Source organism: Metopolophium dirhodum, chromosome 2 (genome assembly GCF_019925205.1).
Source record: "Metopolophium dirhodum isolate CAU chromosome 2, ASM1992520v1, whole genome shotgun sequence".
Taxonomy (NCBI): domain Eukaryota; kingdom Metazoa; phylum Arthropoda; class Insecta; order Hemiptera; family Aphididae; genus Metopolophium; species Metopolophium dirhodum.
Window position 1 is genome coordinate 22,622,911 of NC_083561.1, and position 7,627 is coordinate 22,630,537.

A 7,627-nucleotide genomic window follows, 5' to 3' on the forward strand; every position below is an offset into this window, starting at 1 on the left:
GATGAAAAAAAAAAACAACACAATTGCGCACTTTTTTGTGTCTGTCATCACCTTTTAGGACAGTTAAAGTTAGTAAGAAAGCTTGGATTTTCTTCAACAGTATCTTTTCTGATAGGAAAGTGAATCTAGTTGGTACTTTGGAGTGGTCAAAAGTAAAAATGTTCTAGTAGTTTTCAAAAGCACCTTGAAAAACAAAAGAAAAACTGGAATTTTTTTTAAAATCGATTTTGGTTTTTGATGCAACTTTTAAACAAATGACCGTAGGTACATAAAATTTTGACTGAATGTTTATATTAGCATTTTCTATACACTATAACGTTTTCCAATTTACGGACATTTTCAGTTAAAATTTTTTTTACTTTTTTTTACTATAAATATCAATAAAATTTTATTTGTTGGTTAAAAAAGCTTGAAAATGTTATAGAAGGCTCCTAGTATATTGTTTCAAAGGCAGATGAAAAAAATTAAAAATCCAGTCACAATTTTTTTTTATAAGCATTTAAATTCAAACTTTGACAAAATACGGAAAAATCATGAAAATTAGCAAACTATTTAGAGTTGAGAATTCATAAAAATTTTTCTTTTTAAATCTAAGATTTGAAAATGTAATACAAGATTCCTCATAAGTTTTTCTACCATTATCAAAAAAAAAAAATTTCTACAAGCAAATCAAATTAAATTTTTATGAGCGTTTGGAATTCATATATTTACAATACTGGATATTCACTAGATTTCTCATGTAGCGGTTTTGTTATTTTATTGTTATTCAAAAACGAATTACTGTAGATACATGAACATTTTACTGAATGTTCATTTAATCAATTCCTTTACTTTATAACATTTTAAAAATATTTTGACTCTTTTTGAGCTGTTTACGGACATTGTCAGTTTTCAAATTTTTTAGTTTTTTTTTTTTTATATATATAAATTTAACACCATCCATTATAGCGATCAACTTGTAATCTACTGTACAGCAGAGTGACATCCACTTGCCCACCTTTTCATATTTGAGAAAACACAACACGTTTAATAAGAATTTGATTTTATATTTTCTATTTTTTTTTTTATGCGTATATCCGGAGACTAATGTAGAATATTATTTCTTTTTTTGACTCTTAATAATTTCGTGGCTCTACAAATCATTTCTATCTATCTTGCAACGTTTTTTTTTTATATGGAGAGCAATTGAACTTAATGCAGAGTAGTGTAAAACTGTTAAAAACTTTTCTTAACTTTTCCATTACCCGGAAAAAAATTATGATTGTTCAATTCCTTTTGGGTGTAATATACTGTGGAAGCAATATCTTTTTAAGTGTAAATGTGTAGCCATCCTCTGAGATTCGCAGCAGTACCTATATTGTCAGGTACCAAAATAAGATAAGAAAAAAAAGTTGTATAGTACGAAAGCGCAAAAATCCTAGATACCTGTGTGCCACGCTTTATAAATATTATATTTAGAACTACATATTATATTTTAATAATTTATTATTGACAATTTTTTATAAGATTGAAAAAATTAATCGATTTATTAAAATTATAATTTATTAATTTTAGTTATATTTATTTACAATTAATTTCTGATTTTATTAATAACTGTTTAATTCTTTAATTACCCACCTAATAATAAATGATTTCAAAACTATTATAGAGCCAGTTTTATTAGTTTTCATTTTCCCGTATAAATTTAAGAAGGAGGTTCAAAAAGTTCTAATAATATCTGGATGAATGTAACAAACTAACATTACACTATTTTAAATTAGCAATTATAAAATTAATTTTGCAAACTGAAATAAATTGAGTAAAATTAAAAAAGTATTTGGAATGTATTTTAAATACTTTTTGAATTGATGTATTTGTATTTGTATTTAAATAAAATTTTAAAAGTATCTTTTATAAGACTGGGCCAAGTTATGACTTTATGAGTAAAAAATCTACCTACTAAGCATTAGGAAATTTTTGAAAAAATTCATTTTTAAGAACCGGTAAGAACCGGAACCAATATTTATAATTTTAAGAACCGGGGCCTATTATATTTTTTTTATAAGCACCGAACCGGAACCGGAAAAATCCTGAAGATTCCAGTCCCTGCTAGTAATAAAGGTTAATACTATATATGTTGTTTTTTTACCTAATTATAGTAAATAAGTACAATTTATGCACCTAATGCAATACACTACCTATCGTAGCCAAATTTGCTGAATTTAACATATGCATTACAATTTACAGTGACTATTACTCTGCAGCAATGATGAGATACACTTTATACCACAATACCTGTCACAGCGTTACCTACTATACCTACATCAGTGTAACTTCTCCGATTTTATTTACCTAAAGTTACAATAGTGCCACAACTAAAATGTACATAGGTTGCAGTGGGTGCAATAGTAACACTGTATCAAATATATTTTTGGGTAATTGTAGGTGCATTACTATAATATTATGATAATGTCAAATGTGTGTAGACTTTATTAAATTGTCATTCATGAATGTATAGAGTAAATAGGTATATGATTCGAAGACGACCCTCCCGCTTACACCTAAAGGCTATTGGTACCTAATATTATAATATTATGTACAATGTACATATAACATATACTATAATACTATAATACACACACGTGTTCCTTCCCCTACCAACACTAACAACCCACAAACAAACCACTACAGCTAATGGCCATAGTTGCCGAAGCTTAAGATCAATAAAAAAAAAAAAAGGTGGATAAGTGAATGTCGCTCTGCTGTACAGTAGGTTACAAGTGGGTCACTGTAATGGATGGTGTTAAATTTGAATTCAATGATATAATATCATTGTATAAGAAAAACGATTCTGAGCGAAAACGGTCAGTCAGCCTATGATTTTACCAAGTATATTTGATGATATTATTGTGAATAAAGTAATTTATATATAACCTATTTACTCGGAGCCTTGTTTTAAATTTTCAATCTTTAGCCATAAAAGTTAAACATTTTATAAATTTTTAACCATAAAATAATTAATAAATTATAAATTTGATAAATGTTGTCAAAATTTGAACTTTAAATGCTTATAAAAAAAAATTGTGCCATGTATTTTTAATATTTTTCAACTGCTATTAGAACGATATATCAGGAGCCTTATATTAAATTTTCACGCTTTTTTACCCAACAAATAAAAATTTATTGATATTTATAGAAAAAAAAACTAAAAAAATTTAAAACTGACAATGTCCGTAAACAGCTCAAAAAGAGTCAAAATATTTTCAACATTTTATGGTGTATAGAAAATGCTAATTTAAACATTCAGTCAAAATTTCATGTCCCTACGGTCATTTGTTTTAGAGTTACACCAAAAACCAAAATTGATTTTCTCGAAAACAGATTTTGCGTAAAAATTCCCGTTTTTTCTTAATTTTTCTTTTGTTTTTCACGTCGCTTGTGAAAACTACTGGGAAATTTTTACTTTTGACCCCCCAAAGTACCAACTAGATTCACTTTCCTATCAGAAAAGTTACTATTGAAGAAAATCCAAGCACTTTTACTGTCCTAAAAGGTGATGACAGACACAAAAATAAAAAAAAAAATAAAAAAAAAAATAAAAAAAAAAAACACACATCATTGTAGAATCAATACATTCATCGCTTCGCTCAGAATCTAAAAAAATACTATAATAGGTTATAATGTTATATTAATTATTATACAGCAAACCGAACAACTCTATACAGTTGATTTCCGAATCACTTGTTGCATAAAGTACCTAATCTATAGTCATTAATAAATTGTGTATTACCTAAAAATAATTAATACCTACGTACAATTTATGCACCTACTGTAGTAACTTTGTCCATTTCGACAAAACGTTTACTTGTTACACACTGTTCATGAACATATGGTATATGTATGTGAATGATTATAATATTTCCCGGTACAGTGTATGAGATTACAATTATATTACATTATGATTACCTATTTATTTATCGAATACTCGAGTGTGTGTATATTAACAGCTATTATAATAATACTTATGTATAATATATATATTATATATGCATATAGGTATATGTATATAAGTGTGTGTCGAATATAGATATCAAGGCTGAAGTTCATAATGTTTTGTTGTTTGTTTTATCTTTCTGACGTAGGTATATAAAAATTGATTCCAATTTCCAATACCGGTAATCACACATACCTATATTATATAAATATAATAACATGTACCTATATTATATATTGTTTATTATAATTTGAACGACTGCAGCAGAATCCAATACAGTTTCGTAAGGTCTAAACTTTAAACTAAATATCACAATACTGATACATAATGATTTATGATTATGATATTATATATGTCTGACTACATTCTTATTATACTGCGGCTGATCGAGTCGCGTGGCTAGAGTTTTCGCGCACGAGAGAGTGTAATATTATATCAACTATAGGTATAGGATTATATAATATTCACGATTTTCTTAATATTTACATAGTTACATTGTGAATAATATTATGATATTATGATATTACTGATATTTTACTCATAGGAATATCAATGGGCACAGGTATAAAATGTATAATACACATATAATTCGATATAAATTTATTTGATAAATAAATATTATCTATATATATTTTTTATACCTACACGAAAATACTTATAATCGAAGTCCCCGCTTTAAATATTCATGTGTTCCACGAAAACCTCCCAATGAATACATCAATATATTGACTATTTAATAATAATATATAAGTATAGATAGGTACCTACCATTTACTAAGCATTTCGTTACGACTTTTCCGAAAAAATTATGTAGGTTATACCTACTGTTCACTTTAAATTTAATTTTAGATTCTAAGCAGAGTGATAAGCCAACAAATGTAGGCCATTGATTTTACAATGATGACTGTGAGTGTTTTTTGTGTCTAAAGACATATTTTTACCACGAACCTAAATTTTTTTGCAGTGGCTGAAATCGTTGAATCCCAGGTTCTATTTTTTCATAAGCTTAATCATTTAAAGAAATAAAATTTAAATTATCTTATTATTGATCGAATATATTTTTACGTGATTATCTATGTCGTATATATATTGTATACAGAGTGACTTCAGATATTTTATAAAATGTATAGCATAATGAAAAAATAAGGATCATATTTTCAAATACAAACTTAAACACTTTTTTTAATGTGACCGGCCACTTTTTACTATACATTTTTAAAGAAAAATTTGTTTAAAACTGATATATAATATAAATCATAATTATTTTTTTATTATTATTCTAGGAAAAACAAATATACAAGTTATACACGTATACATAACATATACATTTGAAATATCTATTTTATATAAGCTATATGGTTGTGTCGAAGATAAAGTGTAATATCTATGAACTTAAATGAAAAAGAAGAGCATCTACCTACAAATTAGTTGGAGCAATTATATTTATGATTTTTTTAATCAGAAATTTAGAGATACATAAAATTATAAATCTTTTAAAGTTAAAACTAAATTAGATTTATAAAGATGCAATTAACCAACTAACAATAAGTAATTTCTTTAGTATTACTATATGTAATTCAAACAAAGTACTAAGTAGGCACGGGCACCTACCTACCTATCTATTAGTTTTTGAATTCTGAGTTTATTTAACTTTATAACCATATGCGCAAATTGACTAAATTTTTTGGGGGGACTCAAGCCCCCCTCCCCATGGGCCATATTGTTTAGTACCACAGAATATAAAAATTAGTACTAATTACTAGATTTTGAACTGGGGGGACTTGACCGACATTTGGGGGGACTAAGCCCCCCCCTTATTTGTGCCAATGATTATAACCTATGATGATAATATCCGTTCTCTAAATATACACCTTTGTTATATTATATTTACATAATAGGTATAATATATATATATATATATTATATAATATAACATATATAATATGCATATACAGGAAGATCTGACAAATCAAATAACTTTTGTTCTGATCAATATTAAAATAAAAAATTGTATACATTATATAAAATGTATTGACCTTTGCGCAATGTATATAATATAACATTTTTATTTTTATTTTTTAATACTGAAAATAAAAATCTCTTAAAATGTTTCTTGAAAAATTCAATATAGCCAATTTGTAAATCTTATTGTTAGAAAACTTTTGATTGATTTATCTGAGTCAAGAGATTTATTTTTTATGATTTATTAAAATGTCATTATAATTTGAAAAGTAATATTATTTTTTAAAAGAAGTATCTACTTTAAGAATTCTCATAAGATATTTAAAAAAAATGATGTGTACTGTTTTCAATTTAAAATGTTTTTTTACAACTGGATCAACTGTTACAAACTTTAACAAAAATAAACTACATGATTTAAATAAATGTTTTACAATCAACATTTTCTAAAAACCAGATTTACAAATTGGCTATTTTGAATTTTTCCAAAAAAGTTTACATCAGATTAAAATTTTTATTAACAATTATTATTATTATTATTATTGTTTTAAAATATTTGTAATATGATAATAAAATTAATAATCATTGTTTTTTTTTTAAATATTATAAATAGGTAAAAATAAAAAAAAACAATACTATAAATTATTATAACTAGCCAATTAATAGTAAAATTATAATTTATAATGAAAATAAAAAATAATATTAGGTAGTTGGGTAGTAAAAAAAATCGTGGTTCACATTGCTCGGTGTTCCACATTTCCCGTAAAGTCGTAACATATACAATTCATGTTAGAAATATACATTATACAATTAAATAATTTATTCGCTGATGACAGGGTGATAGGCATACGATTTAACACATACATTGATTCATTACAGCTACTCAATTACGAGGAACACTCGGCAACTAATGTGAACTAATATATGGCAGAACGACTTCCCTAGCTAGTAGCTACCTATTCAAAATAAATTTATCTACCCTTATTTTAGTTGATTATATAAGTAATAACTAATAAGTATATATACGATATGTCTATTATAGTTACGTACTCTACACTCAACGCCAATCATGATTATTCTTATTAATTTTTAGGTATACCGGGGGCGGATCTGAAGCTTGTTTAAATGGTGGTGGGGGGAGTGGAGAGAGAAAGCGAATAGGAATATTCATGAGTGATTTTTAAGTACAATGAAGACATGACCGTAATTATATCGTTAAAAAAAACCCAGGGGGGTTGCACCCCCCCCCCCCTCCCACATAAATCCACTCCTGAGGTGTACCGATAGTATTCTGTAGTCTACTGTAATATACTGATAGTAAAGTGTAGTATACATATACGTTAATATTTTATAATAGGGACTTTTGTATTTTATATAGGTCATAACGCAAGAATATAGACTTTGCTGCAGTTCGAAAATCGAAAATCATTATTTATTCAAGATTAATTTCAGTAATTTTTAGGGGCGTACCTATATGCGTAATAAATTACATACAAGACGGAAATATAATATATAAATATATAATTTATAGTCGATCGTTATTGGTTATTGAATATGAGGGAAAACAAATTTAAAGATTGTACCGACAGGTTTTTGAATAATTGTTGACTGTTGTCAATATATAACACAGACATTAGTATTCGTGCCGCTCAAATAAATATAGGCAACTACTAACTACCAACCTATTCTCTATAG